The 22,665-nt window shown below is 46.7% G+C and overlaps 1 long non-coding RNA gene across 24 annotated transcripts in view; it reads right to left on the bottom strand.

The window, feature by feature from the left end:
* The window catches only part of LOC112664878 (uncharacterized), a 264,434-nt gene that overhangs the window by 22,915 nt on the left and 218,854 nt on the right, over positions 1–22,665 (bottom strand). For 21 of the 24 annotated variants that reach the window (XR_007403044.1, XR_007403038.1, XR_007403050.1 and 18 more), the window contains 5 exons: positions 14,151–14,345; positions 8,525–8,758; positions 7,543–7,729; positions 6,059–6,216; positions 3,735–4,890 (listed from right to left, as the gene is read on the bottom strand). This is a non-coding gene — a long non-coding RNA (uncharacterized LOC112664878). The remainder of the gene's footprint in view (positions 1–3,734; positions 4,891–6,058; positions 6,217–7,542; positions 7,730–8,524; positions 8,759–14,150; positions 14,346–22,665) is intronic. The other 3 variants (XR_007403035.1, XR_007403040.1, XR_007403036.1) reach the window with 3 other exon arrangements.

Genomic DNA, 22,665 nt, shown 5'->3' on the forward strand with positions numbered 1-22,665 from the left:
TCTTTTTCCCTTTGAACAAACAAAACTGGGACATGGGAATTAATATAATTGAGTCCCTTCAGAGAATCCCAGCTGCCAAATCAGAGTGGGACATTGTCAGAAAGATAGGAATTGGGCCCAGGAAGGATTGGAGGCCCAGGGGAAGGCAGCTCAAAGGCAGAGCGTTGCCACGTGCACCCCACAAATGTACCTTAGAAGGAGAAAAGAAAAGGAATAGGAGAAAAGGAGAAAGATAATCACAGGTTATAGAATCTGATCAACTCATCTCACAGGATCTGAATCCAACCAGAAGAGCAAGCACCAGGATTTCAATCTTAGGACTAGGATTTCAATCTTAGGACCTTTTTCGAAAAATGCATGAAATTGTGTGTCTCGGCCCCCTGCCTGCCCAGGAGCAGAGACTGCAGCAAGTGGAGAGCTATGGAAAGAAGTCAGTGAGAGTGTAGAGGAGAAGTACCTGTTGGTGGACCCGAGCCCTGGACATCAAACTATTTGCTTTTCCTCCCACTGACCAAGTCCAAGGTGAAGGTGGCATCTCTCATGTGGAGACTGACTTTCAAAGGGCTTTTATGTGCAAGCCCCATCTCATTTAATTCCAACAGCATGTCACATGTTGGACTGGATGGTGATAACCACTGAGCTCACTTTACAGCCAACAATGTGGAGGGTTCAATGATATGCATATGCTGGTCATATGTATGGGTTGACCATTATCTCAGAGAGAGGCCTCTAATCTTCCAAACTGCAAGCTGCAAGACCCCTGACCCTGTGCTACAGAGACCTCTCCAACAGGTGCACAGCAACAGGTCCCTTCAGACTGTATTACATGGTCAGGACCTACAAACTCAGAGTGCTTGTACAATTTTCACAAAGGAGAGCAAGTGGTAAGATTGCTCTTGAAGTTCCCGCATTATGGTCAACACACATGGGAGCTAATCAAGCAAGTCTTTAAACATTGAGGTAAGCTCTTTGCCCCTGTACTCAACTTTATGGTGATTAAATAAAAAATCAACATAGATTAACATAAATATTGAGTTAATGTTAAATTGTACAGAATCAAAGACTTCCTTTCTTATCTTTCTAAGTAGTGGATGATGATAATTTAGTGCTTTTAATTCACAAAAGTATTTGAGTGACAGCTTCTCGAGTATTCTGTTAAAACAAAACAAAACAAAACAAAACAAAACAAAAAGCTTGAAACTGTATTTTAGGGGTTTTTTTTAAGTTTTATTTATTTATGATAGTCACACAGAGAGAGAGAGAGAGAGACACAGGCAGAGGGAGAAGCAGGCTCCATGCACCGGGAGCCCGACGTGGGATTCGATCCCGGGTCTCCAGAATCGCGCCCTGGGCCAAAGGCAGGCTCTAAACTGCTGTGTCACCCAGGGATCCGAAACTGTATTTTAAAAAATCAACACTAAATGATCATGTTTATGATAAATTTATCTCTACTATGACCCATTGGGGTTTATCTTGGGTATATAAGAGTGGTTCAGATGAGAAAATCTATCAATGTAGTTCACCATGTTAATAGATTTGAGGGGGAAAAATCACCAGGTTAGCTCAAGTCATGCACAGACATTATTAAATAAAATTCAAAATTTCTTTAACATCAAGAAAAGAATTTCTTAGCAATATACCAGAATTTATTTTACTATGTAGATGGCATTTAGCCAAACTTTCAATATCATACTAAGTAGTGCAAACTGAGCCTCATTCCCATTAATATCAGTAAGAAGGCACGAATCCACACTGCCACCTCTACTGCTCATATCAGAGGGATAGACATCGTTGACCCCAGAGCCAAAGAATCAGGGCCTCACACTCTGCTTCTTACTGGTTGTGCTATCTTGGGAAAGCTCAAATTCCCTCTACTCCCATTGCTTCATGGCAAAGATCCTGTCCTTGACCTTGACTTAGGCTCCTCACAGCCTTCCTTTCAGCATGGCCTCATCTATGGGTCCTATCTTGTGCCTCCCCCCTCCAGTTGTAGCAAGAATCTTGCCCATTCAGCTTAGTGAGCATCCTCACCTTCCATACCTGATGAAGCTCTTTGTCCCCGATCTTTGATGCTTAAGTCCCTTGCCTGCCTTCAACAAGAATTCTGTTGTCAGTTTAGCAAGAATCTCCCAACCTCTGATGTCCCCTTAGTAATTTTCCATCCACTGATTCTGCACACCCTGCTCCTTGGCTATAAACACCCATTGTCCTTGCTACGTTCAGATTTGAGTCCCATCTGTCTCGCCTATTGTGATCGTCTTGACACATAAAGTCTTCCTTATAGTTTTACAAGCCTCAGGACATTTCTCTAAAACTGCCAATAAACTAAGAATAATGATATTATTGACCTCATCGAGATGTCATGAGATGGAAAGAGCTAGTACATGCAAGGTGCTGAGAAGAGTATCTAATGCTTTAAAACACTCTATAAATTTCATTGATTACCCTCATAAAGATATTCACTTTTTAAGAGAAAAGGAACAGAATGAAGTAGGGCGCAATAGACCAGATTTGGGGAAAAAATCTTAGAAAACCACAATAAATTATTAGTTATGAGGTTGCTGGAATACAAAAATACTAGTAGTAGCTCATACAATTTTTTTAAAGGTTAAGAAAAAATAGTGTCTTCCTCAGTAATGACAAAATGTAAGGTGCCTAAGAATCTTCTAACAAAAGATGTATAAAACATTTACGAGAAACACTGAACATCGCTCTTCAGAGGCACGAGGACTGAAGTAGGTAGAGAAATATGTCATGTTCACATGTAGAAAGCCTCTGTACTATATGTCAGTGCTCTCAAACTCATTTGTAAATTCAATTTATTTTTAATTAGAATCTCCATATTGCTTTTCTCAGAAACTGACAAACTGACAAATAGCAGTATTTGGCCTCTCAGATACCAAGATTACCAGAAAGCTATAATAATCAAATTGCCTGCCCTGAAAGAGACTCACACATAAAATAAAAATAATGATAATAATTTAAATATGAAAGTTAATATTAATGAGTATTTATTATTTGTCAGATTCTGTACGGAGCAATCAAAGTGTGGTATTGCTCATTTAATCCCCTGAAAAAAATTATTAATAGTATCTCCTTTTTGCAGATAAGAGGGATTAAGTTAGAAACACAGGAAAATTATACAACTTAATGAAGATGACATCCCTGTTGGGTAATGGAGCTGGGCTTTGCACCCAGGTTGTATCTCTACAGTCTCTGCTATAGCATCTCATTTAGAAACATGGTATTCCACACCATGGCATTAAAATTCAGTAGGTAAAGGCTAGAATATTCATTAAGTGGGAATGGAACAATTGGCTAACCATACGAAGCACACACACCCCCACACATACACACACATGCACATTCCGGAATAACTAAAGACCTCAATTGAAAAACAAAGTTCTGGAGAAAAATATAATGATTCTCTTCATAACATTGGAAAGAGATTTCTGAAGTTACAAAAGCACTCACATTTGACAAAAAGATCAATAAGCTGACCTACTTTAATATTTACAACTTTTATACAACAATTTTTCATACACATGTGAAAAGACCTATGCACATAGATGTTCACTGTTGTAGTCGTTCACTAGCAAAATTTTGTTAGTGCATCCCTAATAATAGGAAAACAATTTGCCTTATTGTGCTATGTTCATATAACGATATACCTATGCTTATTTTATTGAATTAGTTATTATTAAACTCTTATTAAAATCAATGAACTGAGGTACCTGGGTGGCTCAGTCGGTTAAGCATCCAACTCTTGATTTCAGCTCAGATCATGATCTCAGAGTTATGAGATTGAGCCTCATGTCAGCTCTGCACTCAGCACAAAGTCTGTTTGAGACTCTCTCCCTGCCTCTCCCAGTGCCGCTCCTCCTGGGGGTGCTCTCTCTAAATAAATAAGTAAAACCTTAAAATAAATAAATAAAATGAATGAACTAAATCTATGCCTCTAAACATGAATACATTTCCAATAAAACAGTAAAAAAGTCAAGCAACAGAAACATTTTGTAAAATGGAAGACACTTCGGTAAAACATAGAGACACATCACACCATACGACTCATCATTTATGAATACATATACGTGGTACAATATAGATGCACAGGAGGAAGGGCACGCGACGTTTGCAGGATGGCAGTGTCGTCCAGGACGTGGAACAAGGAAGGGGAACAGACGAAAGAGGGGTAAACAGAAGATTTCACAAACATATGACCTTTCACTTCTTGAAAAAATATATGAAGCAAAATGTTAACATGGTCATGCCTGGGCGGGGACCACCTGGACATCCATTTTATTGTTCTGTTTTTTGGATTGCTTGAAATACTTTGTAATAAAAATGTTGTTTTGCAAATTGGCTCCTAGGTGGAAGGTAGACCAGAGAGGGAGAGGGATGGAGTGGACTAGTGAGGACGCTACTTCCCAAGCCCAGGGCTGGCCACGGTGGAGTCTGGAATAGAATGATGATGGCGGGAATGTGTCGCCATTCGGTTAGTCGTGGGAGGGGCTAAAATAGAGAAGACTCCCGAATGACTCTTGGGTTTTTGATCTGGACAACAAAACAGACGGTAGAGCCATTTACTAAAAGAGTCTTGGGAACAACAAAAACAGGTTTAGGGGAGAAATAAAAGAGTGTTTTGTGACTATAGCAAACTTGAAATCATTATTAAACCTCCAAGGGAGTTGTCGGATGGACAAGGTAGACAGATTGGGTGCAGATTCAAACCTGGAGCTCAGAGGTGAGTCCAAGACGGGAAATATTAATTGGAAGTCATCAGCTTAAAGATGGCAATGGAAAACTCAGTGAGATCTTCTCAGAAGTGTGGATGGGAAGAGAAGCAGACCAAGGGCCAAGTTTGGGGTTCTCCAAAATTAAGAGGTGAACCTGAGAAGGGAGAGGGAGCTGAATAAGCACCCCCACCACCAAAGATGCCCACGTCCTACTCATCCACAACCAGTGAATATACCATCTCATGGGGTGGTAAAAGGGATGCTGCAGATGTGATGAAGGTAAGGATGTTGAGATGGGGAGACCAGCTGGGTTTTCTGGGTGAGCCAAGCACAATCACAAGGGCCCTTATCAGAGGGAGGCAGAGTCAGAGAGAAATGCAAGAACAGAAGCAGGGGTGGTGCAGGAGAGAAGATGCCGAGCTGCTGCCTTTGAAGGTGGGCGAAGGGGTCACGAGTCCTGCAGTGTGGGTGACCTACAGACGCCGGGCGATGCAAGGGAGCACGTTCTCCCCAGCAGCCTCCAGAAGCAACGCAGCTCTGTCCACACCTTGATTTCAGCCCAGAGAGATCCGTGTTGGACTCGGACTCCGCGGAACTGTCAGAGCATAAGCTCCAGCTGCTTGGGCCACTAGGTTTGGGGCAGTTTCTTGCAGCAGCCGCGGGGAATGAACACCAGGAATCGCGAACGATGCCTGGGAATCGGCAGCAGGCGGGAGGCTATTTGCAGCGCACAAGCGCAGTGGTGTGAGCATCCCCCCAAAAAGGGGGAGGGATCTGTGTGTGAAAGGGCCCTGTGATATAGGGTCCCGAGGGACAGAGCGCTGACTGCTGGGTTTGCTGAGATGAGGGGTCGTGGATGACAAAGGAGCTTCCTAGAAAATGGGCTTCACCCCAGCTTGGCCCGGAGCAGGTTAAGGAGGGGAGGCGGAGTAGAGACGGTCCCTCAGGCTCCTGCAAGGGGCCAGAGGGGCGGTTGGTGGGGCCCAGGCTTTGCTTCAGCAGATTTCAGGGGCTGATGGAAAGAGCCCACCCGAAACTGAAGAACCTCGTAGGGAGAAGCCCTTGTGGGCCGGCAGGAAAATCCGCAGGGCAACCCGGGACGCACTCAGTCCAGGACACTGGCCTCGCAGAGTCCACAGGAGGGAGGGAGGGAGGGAGAGAGGGAGGGAGGGGGGCAGCTCCTGGTGCAATGACGTGAGCTTCCAGCAGCTCAGGGCAACTTGGGGCCACTGGCTCAGAGGGCAGCGATGGGGAAGGAAAGGGTGGAGGCAGAGTCGGGAGAATTGCCACCTGACTGAGCAGAAACGGGGTTCACCACCTACCAGCTGCAAGACTCAACCAGCATCCATCTCCTCGTGCCCCAAGGTCCCAGGTTCCCACCGAATGCTCCCTCCGTGCACCCTCCACTTCCAAGTGGGAGCGTCAGCAGGACCCGGGCAGAAGGAGAATAAAAGAAGAGCTGGGTTTTCTTGTATGTTCCCTAGCAAAAAAAAAAAAAAAATGTCCTAAATGTCACACCTGTATTTTGTTGAAAAAGAAAAGAATCCTAAAGGCAAAGCCTATTTTTAGAACTTTGACAGCAGGAAGGACAGTCCTAAAACACTAATGAGCACAACAAACTCAAGGTTCTTCGGGGACAGTTTGGAGACCTTAAAACTTAGTTTTGAGTTTCATAATTTTGGTTTTGTTTTGTTTTTTTTTTTTTAATCAACATGAAGCTTTATCATCAGCGCCATAAAATCTGTTATCATTTCTTAGCCTTTGGAGGTCTTATTTAATTTAAATGTTGAACTACGACACAATTTTCATAAGCCTACACTGCTCACCATATGTTTCCAGAGAAGGCTGTTTGCATTGCCTCCCCCATTTGATGAACTAGTTTATAGCGGTGAAAATGTGATTCGTTTATTGATATTGAATCAAAACACACTACAAAAACTTGATAGCTTACTCCTCGAGCTTTGCATCATCGGTGACAGATGAGAAAAGTGTTCAGCAACTTAATCTGATTTACCATCATAAATATTCACATCTTACGTATTTATTCCATGAAACAGTCGTGTAAGCGGCTTTCATCTATTTGCAAATTTATTATCTTGACTGTATAATGCAAATCAATTATTAAATCTGTTTAGTAACATGCACCCATCCAATAAATAGCGAAGGATATCCCTCTCTCTCTCTCTCTCTCTCTCTCTCTCTCTCTCTCCCTCTGTCTTCTGAAGTGAATTAAAATGAACAGGATGGAGCTCTAGAATCCTGTAATCTGTCATGCCAATGGTAAAGTGGATATTTCCATCATGGAATACGCTAAACAAGTTCTCTGCATGTGCACAGTGAGTGGATGATATAATTCCACCATTACTAATAATTTCTTTCTTAAAAAAATATGTACTTTGAGGAGTTTTGTTTCCAGTAACATGACAGGCCAAGCATTCAGGCAAAATCTTGGAAACAGCCAAGAACTCTGAATATATATATATATATATATATATATATTTTTCATTCTTAAAAACACCTTTATGAATTATCAAGCCAAAGTCTAAGGGGAAGTTGGAAGTGAGAAGCATAGTAATGAAATCACTTTTGCCTTGAGCGCAAATCCAGTGAACTTTCGTCTTCATGGCCTTTATGAAACACCCATGTCCCATTACAAGTGGAGAGTGTGACAGGAGACCCTCTGTCCTCAGAGCTGGGAGCCCAAAGGACCCCAGCCCCCTGTGAGGGTGAGGGGAGCAGGCCCTGCACCCAGCTCCACAGAAGACCAGCGCGGTGCCGAGAACATAGGGCTGGGAGCGGGAGACACCTTCAAGAATTTGTCATGAAAGGGAGCCTGGGTGGTTCAGTCGGTTAAACATCTGCCTTCAGCTCAGGTCATGATCTCAGGGTCCTGGAATCGAGTCCCACGTGGATCCCTGCTCAGCAGGGAGTCTGCTTTCCCTCTCCCTCTGCTCCTCTCCCTGCCTGTGCACACGCTCTCTCTTTCTCTTTTCCTGTCAAATAAATAAATAAAATTTTTTAAATGGAGGGAGGAAAGAAAAAGAAAGAAAGAAAGAAAGAGAGAGAGAGAGAGAGAAAGAAAGAAAGAAAGAAAGAAAGAAAGAAAGAAAGAAAGAAGAAGAAAGAAAGAAAGAAAGAAAAGAAAGAAAGAAAGAAAGAAAGAAAGAAAGAAAGAAAGAATCATGAAAAATAAGCCTTCTACCTAGATTAACATTAACTAAAATAAAATTCATAGATTTTTAGGCAAATGCTACCAATAAAACCAGAATAGTTTTGTTAATACTGGCGGGGGTGGGAGGGGGAGTAGATTTTAAAGTAAGAACACCATTAGGGGATAGACAGGGTTACGTTATAATAATACAAAAAACTTACTGGGAAACATTTTTGCCCTAATTTTATTATTTGTTTTGTTTTGGCTTGGTTTGGGAGAAGCTATTGTTACTTTTACTTGTTTTTTCCCCCAAACCTTATATATACCATGAGTTTCCAATATCCTAAAGCCCTTGGCTTTGGAACTGAAAACCCAGCATGTTCCATGGAAACAAGAGTCTGAGAGGCAGAGCTGCAGCAAGAGGGCTCGCCTGGGAGCGTTCTTGAAAGACGTGTCTTTGGGGGAAGGGGCAGGGGGTGGAATTGGGCAGCAGGAGGGGATGACTCCCAACAAGGTGACAGCTGGACCTCAGCCATCTGCAGAGCTCGGGAGCTGGGACGCCTTCCCACATCTCTCCCAAGCGGAGGCCAGCAGGCCGGGCCTTGACACCCCCAGGTCAGCCAGTGATGGGACTCACTGGACATGGAACGTGCTCAAGAGGTGAGGGAGCCCCGAGTGGGGTGCTTCCCTGTGATCGAGGGCAGTTCCCGGCGAGGCAGCGAGTGGTGAGTGCCCTGGCCCGGAAGAGAGGTCTGAGTAGAGCCCCAGGTGCCTGCTGCGGTCCACACCACGGATTCCCTCACTTCTTCTCATGGGGCTGCCCCAGCACGGAAGTTCCTCCAGGATTTTGGAGGGACCGGGTACCTGGAAACTTAGAAAAGAAAAGAAGGTTGTCAGGCTCCATAGTAACCCCCACTGCACAGCTGATCTCAGGCTGTGACTGACGCTTGTCATCCCCTCCTCCACCGTAACTTCAAGATCCCGGCTCCTTCAGCTGCACCTCTGGTGGTCTAGGCAGTTGCCGGGTAGGTGACCCAGACACCTCCGAAGGGTCGGAACCCCTGGCTATCACTCCCTTCTCAGGACACGACTCCTGTACTTGTCCACCTGCAGTTAAAACCAAGCATTAGGAGCGCCCAGAGACTCCCCAGGACAACCTCGGAGCACCGAACACCTCCTTTGGCCTCCTTGTGCATCTACAACCCTACCTCCCCCAATGATTAGGGTCAGTTATGCCTCCTGCTGGCCCACTGTCAACTGTCAGGAGAAACTCCAAGTGACAAGGTGTTGGGCGTAAAATAAAATTCAGTAAGGGTCTTGCTGTGTCCTCTGGTAGGAATATTCCCCACACCCCCAGAAGCCACAGAGCCTAATATGGTAGGGGCAGAAAGCACAGTTCCCTCCGTTGGTCACTGGGAGCAAGGGTGGGTAGGAAGCCTCCTACTCCCATCTTCCGGTTCTCAGAGCCGTGCACTTTACGTGTCAGGGGCACAGCATCGTCGACATGGCATTCTGCTCCTGGAGGGTCATGCTCCACACTCATGAGCCATTAGCTCTAATCTGGAACCTTAGCTACTTTCTACATCTCTGGCAGGCTGGAAGCTTCTAGGTGGTGTCATTTGTGATGAAAACAGTGGCTCTCGTGATCATGTGCCTACTGCTGAACCCCCATTGTGATAAAGCAGGTCCCTTGACCTGAACTGATATGACGTGGAAGCCTGTGTTGGTGGGCAGCGGTGCTGGCTTAGGCCCTGCAGGCAGAAAAGGCAAATCTGTACCAAGACTGTCTAATGATCCCAGTCAAGATTCATCTGTAGACAGTAGAAGAGATCCCTGTAGTCAGTTTTTTACCAGACACCTGTTACTAGCACTGGGCACTCCGCGGCTCGTCTCTGTTGCTAGCAGATTAGGCACGTTCAGCAACAACCATACTTAGGTAGCCTTGGTGAATGGAAGCTCATGCCAATAGGCTGACATGTAGCCTTCGTGTCTGCCACTACGGCCCTTGTACTTGCACGGGGGTGGCTGAGGACAGGCTGGCTGGTGTCAACTGGCTGAGTCGTTCTCTTTGTTGGATTGCTACCTCTTCCATGGTGAACGCACTTTGCTGGGCATGACCATGTGATACGTGCATCTTCACACTGTGCTCACTCCTGAAAGTCCATTTTCAAACTTCTTCTTGTCTCCCAAATGCCAATCTTTCTCTTTCCAGAATATTCATCCCTGCTCATGCACTTTGCCATGAGTGTCACATGGCACATCTTCTTATCTTAGGTCATCTCTCCTTCCCTACAAAGTGGAGGACCAGATGACCTACCCAGATATGTGCCCTAGAGGATTTCTTCTGACTGCCATCTTTCTTTTTCTTTTTTATTGGAGTTCAATTTGCCAACATATAGCATAACACCCAGTGCTCATCCCATCAAGTGCCCCCCTCAGTGCTCATCACCCAGTCACCCCCACCCCCCGCCCACCTCCCTTTCCACCACCCCTTGTTCGTTTCCCAGAGTTAGGAGTCTCTCATGTTCTGTCTCCCTTTCTGATATTTTCCACTCATTTTTCTCCTTTCCCCTTTATTCCCTTTCACTATTTTTATATTCCCCAAATGAATGAGACCATATAATGTTTGTCCTTCTCTGATTGACTTATCTCACTCAGCATAATACCCTCCAGTTCCATCCACGTCAATGCAAATGGTGGGTATTTGTTATTTCTAATTGACTGCCATCTTTCAAGTCCATCCCTGAATGGTCTAACCTGCAGCCCATTTTTGACACACAAGCAACAAATCAAGTCACAGGGCCCCATAGGGGACCATTGGTATGAGCTGAGAGAAAAATAGCAGAAAACAGTAGTGGATGATAAGGGGCCCAGCTAACTGTGCAACTTCCTCATTCACTCTGACCCTGCTTATGCCCAGGCCTGGATATCCCACTTCCCCTTATCATGAGTCCACCCAATCTTTTAAGTCAGTGAGCCTCACAGAACCCAACCCGGCCATGTAGCTAGTTAACATCCCGTGGTAATAAGCTCCAACTCTACCTACCAGGGCCGAGAAGCTTACTGAGAGCTACTTTTCAAATGATGCATGCCTTTCTGCTCCTGATAAGATGGCCTTTCTCCAGAATGCCAGTAATTAACTCGTGACTCACCCAGGGCTTGCCATAAGCTCCACGTGTCTTTCCCCATCATACATCTCTGTGGTACCATAGAAATCTACCACACCACACTGTTGCTCCCAGTGAGGACCACAGGGTCAGCCAGGTTGTATGACACAAACAGCAGGGTCACTTACATCACCACCTGACCTGCTGTAGATGCTTTTCTTCCTGAATCCTACTCAAAGATGACAGCCTCCCATGTCACCCAGAAAAATGGGTCAAAGCAGTATTTACAGGGGCAGAACATGCCATCTACAAATCCAAAGAGGCCTACTAAGCACTGTTCTTTTTGTTAATGGTGGAAGGCATGAGATACAATCATTCTTTACTTTGGAGGGGCTATCCCAGAAAACCCCAAGTCTCTGGATCCCTACAAATGTCGCTGATATGGGAGGCCTTGGAGTCTTCATAGGGTTGATTTCCCAGCCTTTAATGTGTATGTGTTTTACCAAGGCCTCCAACTGACTTCCTACTTCTTGCTCATCTGATCCATTTAGCATGAGCATTGGTGCTATGGATAAATGTGACATTCTGGAATTTCCAGATAGTCCAGGTGGCTTAAGACTATTAACAGGGCAAAGAATGGAGGGTTAACATGGTTCTGGAGCAGGACTATAGATGTATCCTTTGTTCTAGGTGAATCTGAATTGCTACTGATCTTCTTCTCAGGGATAGAAAAGAACACATTTCCCAAACCAATGTCTTCCTTCCATAGACCAAAGACTATGTTAATATTCCCTAGTAAAAACTAATCAACCAATCATACAAACAACCACTTCTGGCAGACCAGCTGCTAGGGGAACTACTACTTGATTCACTTTGTGGAGGTTCTCTGTCCTCTATCATGGTTCATCTAGTTGGTATAGGGGCCAGACTGACAAATTAAATGGGGCTGTGACAAGGACCACAACCCCCATGTTCTCTGGCTTTGAGGGTAGCACTCGTCCCCAGCATTCCTGCCTCAACATGGCATGTGATCATATTTATGACTTACTACCTTGTGGGGAAAAGGTGGGGAGAAACTTCAACATTTCTTTATTCTAAGCAAAGGAAACAATGGGCAGATTCTGCTGAAGACCGAATATATCTACTCCTGGTTGTACTGGAGGGAAATGACCACCAGTAGGTTCAGAGACTGGGAGTTGGACCTAAGCCAAGATACCTTTCATTAGCTGACTCTGGTCTCTACTCCAACAGAGGGGCCATGGTGGCACTTTGGGTACCCAAGTCTCAATGTCAGTTCAATAATCCTCAAAAAGCTTAGATATTTCCCTAATGTGAATTTGCCTGCACAAAGTGCCTGGGTCTCTTTGGAGAAGAACTGGGGGAAGTACTGATGAAAACACCTGCTGTGATGTTGTGGGGTCCAGGGAGAAACTCTGTTTCCCCTTCAGTCCATGGTTTCTGGGTCTGAGAATTAGCTCAATTAGGCAAGATATCATGACTATTACTGGGGTGGTTTTTGCTAACTCTCTCAATCACCCTATTTGATTTCTTTTCATTGTATAAATTAACCAATCTGGGCTCACTTCGAGGGCTACCAATCTGTCTCACTTCGAGGGACAATATGTCTATTGACCATCTCCTTAGCTCACTGCTGGGCAAGATACTCTCTGAGAGCTCCACTGGTCTTGCCTCTCAGTGGGATCCTTGCCTACACCTTCCTTCTGATGATGAATACAACACTTGACCTCTATCATCCCTTTTGCCCCCAAGAACTCATCCTGTGATCCCACATCTATCATCAGCTCTGGCCCACAGAACATAGCCATTCCTGAACTTCTTGATGATGCTGGCGCCACTTTCCACCATTCACTCCTTTGTAACCAGCAAGTCTTCCAGCCATTTCAGGAACATGACCATTATAACACGACCACTCCTGGAGCTGTTCGGTCCCTTCCTCCACCATCTGTCTGAGTGTGGGTCTGAGTTTTCAAGCACCATCCTAGCAGAGTGTCAGCATTGCTTCCAGGGCTTCTGACCAAGATGTGAAGTCCTATGCCAAGGCAGAGTGCTCCCTTGTCACTAAATTCTCTCTATTCAACTTTATACTCTTTGACTCAATCCTATGATTACCCTCTTGGTTCTTCTGGGACATATTAGCTAGATCCTGCAGCTCCTTTGCCATATAGCCACCTTTCCTTAGCCTGCCTGACTCAGATTCAGTCACACTGTCCTGAGATTTGGCCCTTGTCATTTATCTGCTTGCCAGGAAGGAAGATGGGGCTGGATTCTAACGGGGCAAGTATTGTCTTATAAGATACTTGCCTTATTTGAGGCTTCTGTAGGATTTCTAAGAAAGAGGAATCAACAATCTTCTACATGGGATAAGGCACCTCTGCAGGCCTGGAGGATTCTAGGGAACATAAGGGTGCACGGTTCTCAATGTCCAAGTATGCATCCTCAAGCATTGGGGTCCCACTTATTCCCTATTAGGACCCTGACTTTGGAGGCCTAGAAATTTCACCTTCTCTAAAACTCTGCTATAATCAAGATTACAACTGCTGATCCAGCTGACGTGCTTTCCAGCTGGAGAACATTGGAGTTTTCTTATATGCCGCCAAGGAGGTACTTGGACCTTCACAGTTTGCCTTAAACCAGTGAGCTTCCCCTGAGCCTCCTGCTCTCTTCAACCAGAGGAGCACTCAGCCACCATTGCCCTGTACCATGGACCTCCAAGAGCCTTTCCAGAGCCAGCTGGGCTCCACTCCCCGCCAGTGACAGGGTCCTTGCTGTTAGCCGGCCTTGTACTCATCTCCAATTTTCCATTTAGAGTCCACTTTTTCACAGCCAAGTCCTGTGTCAACTGCCTTAGAGGTTTCCTGGGAACGGTGTGAGATGGAAAATTGCATGCAGAAGGTTTATCAGGTTTATCAGGTTTATCAACCTTCCTGAGAGGTTCCTGAGAGACAGACAGGATTTTTCAGTAGGAAAAGCTAACTCACAATGGGGTTGCAAGGGACGACACCCCTAGCCAACCCTAAGAGGTGCTCTGGAATTGAAATAGCCCATCAGGTTTGGCTCGAATTGGGTGAGGGGGCCGAGCTTTTGTATTCCTGCTTGGTCAGTTAAGAGCATGGGCGCCATCCGTGGGCATATAACCTTGAGCGAGGCAGTTCCTGGCCGCAGAAGGTGACGTCCAGCAAACATATCCATTATGAGCCTTAGGAGCCAGGCTCTCACCAAAGTGGTGTGGGTGCATCCTCTGGAGAGTGGTCTGGGCAGCCAAATGGGACCACTCTTTGTTCTCTTCTTTCTGCTCTTGCTCTCTCACCTGAGGTAGTACACAGGAAGGTCCTATTTGAATGGGAAAAACAACAAAAGGAACTAAGAAATATGGGGTGAAAGAGGAAACCTCAATGAACATTTCAAAATCTCATCCCACCCAGCAACTTGACAGTTTGCTTTCCTCCACACTCTGCATCCTAACACATGGTAGGTGCCACCCTCTTACCCACCTCACTGAACCACCTCCAGGATCACAACTATTTTACATTTCCCAGGACCCTCCGTCCTCCCACAATAGCATCACCAAGTGTGGCATGAACACGTGAAGTCATCAAACAACTCCTTTGTTATTCCTTCTGGCCAGTTATGGGGTTCCATGCCAAAGAGAGGAGGCCCAAGATGGAGCAGAAAGGAGTTCCAAGTATCCCACTGACCAGGGTTTTTTTTTCCTAAAATTTTGGAGGAAGATGTTGGGATATAACGCAACACAACAGATCTGAGAAAAAGATGTGAAGACACCATATTCTTTTCTCAAGCAGGCAAGGGGAAATTACGGTGAACCTGTTGGGAGTGATGCAGGTGCACAATTCTGAAGATGGTGCTCTGCGGAGGAGGTGCCCACGCCCCTGGGCCGTGCGCTCAGGTGGGCAGAGCCCTGGCTTAGAACCAGAAGGCTTTGCTGGGGATCAAGAGTGAGGGACCAGGAAGTGGCCCTGCTGGAGCAAGTTTGTCCACCCTCTGGGGCTCCGCTCTAGCAAAGCAGGATCAGGAAAGAAGCAAGCTCTGTCTCACAGAGTCCTCATGCCCGTGAAACAAGAGGTCAGCACCACCTGCATGAGGACGGGGGCCAACATGCACTCCTTCTGTGCAAAGAATTGCCCTGGGGGCTTCTGTGTGGATGACTCCCCCAAAAAGAGAACTAGGGAGAGAGACCCGAGGACCCATCCCCTCAATAAACCTGTGGCTCTGTCCTGCCTGGGCGTCTTTTACTTAAGCTCCCTACAACTCTGTTTCCCCATTGGTGAAAAGGGGTAGGAACCCCAGACCTATGAATGCGTGCTAAGGACTAAAATACAGAGCACTGATGTATCAATTCTTATTGTGGAATAACAGAAATTATGAAGTTGTTTTAATGTTCCAGATCCTTCCAAAGAATACCAGCTGTGAATCAGGAGGTTACTCTCTTTTTATTATAATCCCCTCTCCCATGTTTAAAGTACATCATTTTCTGTGAATTGAAGGGTCACATTCTCTATCATTAGCTACCGAGAAGGCTTGACTTTGGTTAGCATTTTGAACTTGCTTTAGGGTAAAAAAAAACCTAAATTCTGTAGATGGCAGTATCTTTTGGCTGAAATCACTGTCTACCTCTCCCACACCCTCCCCATTTCATGAGCTTCCTCCCTGACCAGCTGGGCCCTGGGCTAAACAGTGAGGCTTCTCCAGAACAGCCTTGAGACTTGGGGGCCTGACCATAGCCCCCAAAGCCAGAGGGGGCAGTAGGGTGACACTCCACAACCCTGACAACAAAGCCTACAGGATGCAAGCTTTCTAGAACCCCAGCCTCCCCGCAAAGCTGGGCCCTTCCCTCCACCACTGGCCCTCTCTTCCACTGTCATCATCAGAGAAGGGCAAGCCCACCAGGTGGCCCTGACCTTCCTGTGATGTAAGCAGGCCCTAGGGGAGCCCAAACATTGGGCACATTCCCGCTGAGCCAACCTGAGTCAGACCCACCCAAAGGTCATTGTATCTGCCCCATTGAGAAACCAGCTGAAATCCCACTCCTTCTGGCAAGTGACAGGAAACCAAGAAGACACCCTGGCAGTTCTGAGGTTAACAGGGAGGGTCCTGACAAGCCCAGATCTCTGGTTTCTGTTCCTCCCAGGGTCCGGGGCCCTCCCACCCGTTAGTCAGGGATCTAAGTGAATGCAAGATACAGGCAAGTGGGCGAGTGACAGAGGCTGCCAAGAGGTCAGGGTGGTGTCACCCTCGCCTCTACCTCTCCTGGCCATGGCATACAAGACATGTGTTCATGAAGAAATCTCCCCCTATTGCCAAACCACTCTCAATTCTTCCCAAGGCAGGGAATCACATCTGGGGAGTGACAAAGGCCACCCACAAGTGATCAACCACAAGCATTTGGATAACTGAATATAAACCAAGATGTTGGTCACAGTTTGGTGTTGTTAACAGTCAGAAAAGAGGAGAGGGAAGGAGAAGAGAAGAAGGGAGGGGAGGGAAGGGGAGGAGACAGGAGGGGAGGAGAGGAGAGGAGAGGAGAGGAAAGGAGAGGAGAGGAGAGGGGAGGGGGGAGGGGGAGGGGAGGGGAGGGGAGGGAGGGGAGAGGAGGGGAGGAGAGGAGAGGAGAGGAGAGGAGAGGAGAGGAGAGGAGAGGAGAGGAGAGGAGAGGAGGGGGGAGGGGAGGGGAGGGGAGGGGAGGGGAGGGGAGGGGAGGAGAGAAGAGGAGAGGAAGAAGAGCATACCTGCCCTGAGCCCTGAACCCCCATGTGAGTTTGACTAGGAGATGCTCCTATTTGTTCCATTGACCAAAGGAGGCATGGGATTGGTGAACTCAACACAACAAAATAACAAAATCAGGACCAAATCACTATGAACCAAAAAAAGGAAAACAAGAGAAAGGACCCCAAACTGTTATTTTATTTGGAAATAAAATGCAAATTGTTATAAAGAATAGTGGTCAGATTGCTATAAAGCAATTTATAGAGCACTATAAATGGCCCCTGGTCCAAGCACTTGATGCCCTGCTGAAAGGGGATGCCCAAGAGGCGGGGGAACACAGAGGATATAAAGAGCCACCAGCCAAACCCCAGCCCAACCAGAGGGGTTAGTGGGGAGCCATCTGCCCTGGTTCTCAGGAACGCAGGCCCAGGGCAGATCACCTCATTTCTGAGTGGGAACAAAAGCCTTTGACACATCCTGCTCCAAGAAACAGGAAACTCAGAGAGGTTTAGGAGGGTTCCAGGAGATGACAGATGGACTAAGGACCGACAAGGGTCATGGGAGTCCTGAGCAGCACGATCCTTACACACTCTTGAGAGCTCCAGCGTGGCCACTCAGGGATTGTGTCATGTGGGAAAGTTTCTTAACTTCCCAAAAACTCAGTTTCCTTATCCGTAAAATGACAACATTAAATTATCGTGGAGCTTGAGTGGGACCCCTCTTGGCACATGCCTGCACATCACCCTCGGCGCTGCCCACTGCTTTCGTCTTCGGGTCAGTTTTGCAGAGTTTGACAGAACCGAAGTACTGAGAGGGTGATCACCCCACGTGGCCCTCCCCTACCCCGGATGCTCACCCTGCGGTGTCACCTCCTGCAGGCCAACATCACTAATCAAGACGACACTAGGGCAAGACCCCAGGCTTGGGACTTTCATCTCTGACCTGCCACTGAGCCAGTCACGGTGGCTCAGTTTACTTAGCTGGGGAAATTTGAGCTTTGGGCTCTGTGGTCTCTGAAGTGCCCACCAGGCTAACAGCAGTTGAGCCTGTGCTCTCCTAAGGCACAGTCTCTGGTGGAGCGGAGTGGCCGTGTGCATGGTGAGCTTCTCCAGAGATCCAGGCCAGGGCTCCCAAGCCAGCCCATCAAGGTCCCCCCATGAGAAGCCACTGTCTGGGAACAGTTATTACAGCCCTTGCTGGGACTGCGGCAGAGAAGCGCATCTCCAGTGTGTTCAAATTTCCACCAAGCTTACATCTTGCAAAAGAAAGCAAGGTCGAGTGGGTTCTCTCATTTGTAAGGCCACCCATCCAGGCTTAAGAAGACATTCCTTAAACAGATACCGTCTTTAAGAACCCCAAGGAGCCAAGTGTTAAACAAAAGTGGAACTTGAGATATTTTTCTCTTGGTTCCCTTTTATGAGCCTCCTGCTGCATGTTTTGCAGTTGCATTCTCGGGCACACTCACACCTTGAGTACAAGGGCACGCACACATTCACGGCAGGGTGGGTGCCCGAGGGGTGGCGATTCCTAATGGCCCAAAACAGCACTCGGTATTGGCACTGGTGGGAAGTTTAACAGGGTTTTTCTGAACAGGCCTGTGGGTATCTTATGATACCTCCCAGCTGCCGGGGGAAATTACCAAAAAAGGCAAATGAGGAAAAGGTCCTTTCCAAACACATCAAACATCCTAGCTCCTTGTGCACAGAGATGGCCATGGTTCTCCCAGAACCATGAAAGGTGCTCAGACTTCCAGGTTAAAAGAAAATTGTATTTTTGCTCCTGGACTCCCCCATGGTGTTTGTCACTTTTTTTTTTCTTTTTAATTTACTCATAAGAGACACACAGAGAGGCAGAGACACAGGCAGAGGGGAGAAGCAGGCTCCCTGTGAAGAGCCCAATGCGGGACTCAATCCCAGAACCCCAGGATCACACCCTGAGCCAAAGGCAGATGCTCAACCACTGAGTCACCCAGGCGTCCCTGTTTGTCACTATCTTATTGCATTGGCCCCAGGGAAAAGTAATAACAGCTTTCTGGGCCTCAGTTTCCCCATCTGTGAAATGAGAATGTTTATTATATGGCATCCCAGATCCTTTCTAGTTGCCAAATCAAGGGAACATTCTCTCCAACAGATTTTTAACCCCGTGGGGCCAAATCTCTGGTGAAAATGTGGACCTTCTCTCTAGAAGGATATGCAAAGGCTCATAAACACACAGAATTTATGCACAGAGTATGAGAGAGCATTCAGAAAATCCCTGAAGCCTTCACAGATGATGGGCTTAACCCTTTCAGCTCTAGGAGGACATCTCTAAAGACAATCTCTCCGAAAGAGAAGTGAAAGGTATGGCAACTGGGCGAGTGTGGAAAACTGAAATTTTAATTTAGAAATTAATACAGTTATCTCATTCTGAGCTTTTAAAAATCAAGCCATAATTCTGTATAATACTTCAAAAGATAAGGGATGGGAGATATGAAAGCAAGATTCATTACTGTGATAAGCTATATAAGCTGCATCTGAGACCAACTGGAAGCGCGGAGTCAGATTCTGATAGAGCAGGTATTAGGCAAATACCCAAGGCTGCAGTCAATGACTTGAGTGCTTTCCCCAGATGTTCCACCCATGTTCCAGGGCAGGAGGGGGGCTGGCTACAGCCCAAATCAAATTTTTATATTCCTGTAAGATAGTGCCAGGCACTCAGGTTTCATCAGCCCCATATTGGAGACATCAAGGCGCCACGTCATGGTTGGATAACTGTGCATTCAATCCATTTTACTGAAGACAGGACAAATAAACTAAGAATCAAAGCACCCGATGACTCGTGTCAGAGGTATAAATTGAAAGTCAGCACTTGTCCTGCATATAATCTAGCTGAAGAAGAGTTTATGGCGCAGAAGCCTGCGTGCGGACTGTTGCTACTCCTTCTTGAAAGGAAAGCTCCTCGCATGTACGTTTGTGTGCATGTGTGGGTGTGTGCACGTGTGTGTGTAAAAGTGTAAGCATGGGAGAATGTGCATGCATTTAAAATGCTCACAGCTCACAGCTTTAAACAATCACATCCACCCCAGGAAAGTGGAAAAAAAAAAAAGAAAAAAAGGAACTCAAAAATTTCTGTTTTACTTAGACATAAAATGCAAGGGCCATGGTCAAAATCGTAGTTGAAGGAGTGATTTTAAGAGTTGCTTGTTTCCAAACGTGTCCCAGAGTCGGAGTATATCAGGGACTCTCCACCGCGTCCTCACCCACTTCAGTATGATGTGCATGTCCTGGTTCAAATAGCATTTTTCAAAGGAACATTCTGGAGATTGTAGATGCTCGTATCCTCCTACTCCGCAATGATGCCAGGCAGCAATAAACAGGAGCTTAACAAACAGGAGCCTTTGCCCTGTTTACTCAAAGACCAAGGCTCTGCATTCTTCACTGGTGTCATCCCACGACACCTGGCACAGTGTTTGTCATGTAGTTGACCATAGCTGGTCAGTTGAATTAGAAGTTACTGCTCTGAAGCCAGTGAGTGAGATGTGGTGGCGAGCACAGGGGATAAGAGACAAGACACGGAGCTCCAGTTCTGTCCCCCACTAGCTGCTTTCCTTAGGATCTACCTCCAACTTCCCTTGACCTCTGTTCCCCTCTCAATAAATCAAGAGTGTGAACAAATATGAAATCCAAGTCCCATTTGGCTTTATGCTTCTGTGAGGTCGTTAACAAGAACTCAGCATCAGAAGGAACTCGCCCTGAGTCTGCCCATCCTGGACTTGTAATCAAAAGGGGTGTAAAGAAATGGGCAATTCTTCAGGCGTGAAGTAGGTGTGCACACTCTGTGTGCTAGCCACAGTATTTCTAAATGGCTTCTGATTTCTTTGGAACCTGAAGCCTGCTCAGGAGACCATCTGCGTTTTTAAAAATCCTTAAAATCTGTCCTGAGGGTTGGGTTTGAAAGCTGCACTATAGGGCCACTCTGCCTTAGGAAGCACAGGTGATTATTGAAGTCCCCTGGGTAGTAAGATGCTTTCCACGAGGAGCAGTGTTCTGCGTGCTACACTGGTGGGACCATGGGCTCCAGAGGACAAGGATGGAGATTGAGGTCCTATCTTTTTTTTTTAATTTTATTTATTTATTCATGACAGACACAGAGAGAGAGAGAGAAAGGCAGAGACACAGGCAGAGGGAGAACCAGGCTCCATGCAGGGAGCCTGACATGTGACTCAATCTTGGGTCTCCAGGATCATCCCTGGAATGAAGGCAGCGCCCAACTGCTCAGCCATTGGGGCCGCCCAGAGGTCCTACTTTCTTGAGCCTACTTGGAAGATGCTGGCAAAGGAAAGAAAGGGATCAGGGAGCCAATAGGTCAAACTCAGGAGCCAAGTGTTGTCCCTGATCTAAGTGTCACCCCAGAAGCCAGAGCAAGAAGCTTTGGTGGAAAGCTGCACTGAAAGAGAAGACAGCATCTGTTCTCAAAAGACCAATGTCCCCCCGTGGACCTTCAGGGCCAATCTGCTGCAGACACCGTTGCTCAGTGCTCCTACCTTGGGGGGACTTCCTGGCCTCCCCCATCCAGGGGGGCCTTTCTCAATCCCTCCTCCACCCCTCAGATACCCTGAGCCTCCCATCCACCAGGCCTGCTCTCCTGGATGCCTCATCATGTCTCCACTGTTGCACTCAAGTCATTGCAAGGTGATGGCTCTGTCTCCCCTGTTGGAAGGAGGTTCCTTGAGGCAGGGTGTGTACCTAACGCGTCTCTATACTTTCAGTACTTAGTACAGTGCCTGGAATGTTATAGGCACTCAACAAAAGTTGAATGAAAGAATAATTGAATGAGTGGATGAATGAATGAATGAATGAATGAATGAATGAATGAGGAAAGCTGGCAAGGTGGGGACGACTCGGGAATGTATTCACACATACACATTTATTGAGGGCCAACTCTGTTGCTGGGCCGAAGGGACAGTGGAACACACAGGGTGGCATTGGTGGGAGACGGGACACTCGAAGGCTCTGCACTCCATTGAAGGGCTTGCTGGCCCTCCGGGCACTCGCTGGAGTGTAGCGCAGTCATCAGCTCTGTGTCTAGCTCATTGTCTGCCTTGCAAAACCAGTCAGTGTGCAAGCGAACACAGCCAGTGCTAATGTGGGCACCTCTGGTCCCAAGGAGATGCTTGGGAAGGTTTAGCAGGGAAATGATATGCCTCCCCAGGGCAAGGGCGAGACATTGAAGGACAAGACACTGGCTGCCTTGGGGGTGGCTGAGGTCCGTGTAAGGTCAGGTTATCCAGAGAGCTGAGGTCCTGAGTGCACAATGTACAGAAGGAACAGGATATGCAAAATTCAATTTTATAGTGTATTAAACCAGGGAGAGAGAGGAAGCATGCACTCCCCTAGTTCACGTGGCTCTGCTAAAAGAGTGTGAACTTCTACTCATCCTCAAACCAAGTGGCACAAGGTACAGGTTGGGGGTGTGTGGGCATGTCTGTACTCTCTGGATGGAAATTCGTAGCAAAATGAGTGTCAGTGGATTTCTCTTATTAGATGACTTAACCTGTCATGAGCCTGATAAGTAAGAGTCAACAAGAAAAGCCACCCAGAGTCGAATGCATTTTCTAACAGAAGGGGCATGGGATCCACCCACAGACCCACCTATCAGGCCCTTGACCTCATCAAGTCACTTCACATCTCTGGGCCTTAGGTTTCTCATGTGAAATGATAGGGGACCCAGACACTAGAAATGTCATCAGTAAAGCCAAGAACAGCAGCTCACAGCTCTGGAATCTACGGCAGTTCACTTCCCTGGACCTCCCTACAGCCAGGTGAGGCCTACAGACCAAGGGAACAACCAGAAGGGGCAAAAACTTTAACATTATTTTCCCAGGCTCCCATGGTGGTTGGTGGAGTTAGCCCATGAGCTTGGGTCCCTGACTCTTGGGTTCTAGAAAAAC

Source organism: Canis lupus, chromosome 17 (genome assembly GCF_003254725.2).
Source record: "Canis lupus dingo isolate Sandy chromosome 17, ASM325472v2, whole genome shotgun sequence".
Classification (NCBI taxonomy): Eukaryota; Metazoa; Chordata; class Mammalia; order Carnivora; family Canidae; genus Canis; species Canis lupus.